At 33.5% G+C, this 501-nt stretch overlaps 1 pseudogene; it reads right to left on the bottom strand.

Moving 5' to 3' along the window:
* The window catches only part of LOC119585912, a 16,670-nt pseudogene that overhangs the window by 3,971 nt on the left and 12,198 nt on the right, over positions 1–501 (bottom strand).

The raw sequence follows: 501 nt of genomic DNA, 5'->3' as shown, positions 1-501 counted from the left end.
TATTATAATTACCAATATCATCTATTTTTATATAATAATCTGACTTTTTTTTGCGATGACTACAAGTAATAATACATATTTTTTGTTTAAGTCGCGTTGATATTTTGCCTTTTTTCTAAGGGGTCAGGACGGCACCCCGTTTCCCGCCTTTCCTGTGTTGCAATTTCAAAATCTAGCAACAAAAATATTTTGTGAATAAATCATATCCCTTTTCGGCGAAGGAATTATCAAATAAATAACTATTGGAGATTTACTTCGATCCTTCGAGATGCATTGATCAATGTTTGACCTTGTTCCAAAAGTTTCTTGGATCCAGCTATCAGAGTCTTGTGAATCTTCCCTTGAATGCCTGTCCAAAGTATTATGAAAATCAATAGTCAATATACAACTAGTGCGTATACCATTGTATATTATATGTTTTAAATGGTTGCATATTCGGGGGTCACACTAGCATGCACTTGGAGCAAACCGAGAGAATTTCTCTATCTACCTAAAAAAAAA

The sequence above is a fragment of the Penaeus monodon genome, chromosome 20, assembly GCF_015228065.2.
Source record: "Penaeus monodon isolate SGIC_2016 chromosome 20, NSTDA_Pmon_1, whole genome shotgun sequence".
Taxonomy (NCBI): Eukaryota; Metazoa; Arthropoda; class Malacostraca; order Decapoda; family Penaeidae; genus Penaeus; species Penaeus monodon.
Note: the sequence above shows the minus strand (reverse complement) of the source record. Positions and strands in the feature narration are given on the sequence as shown.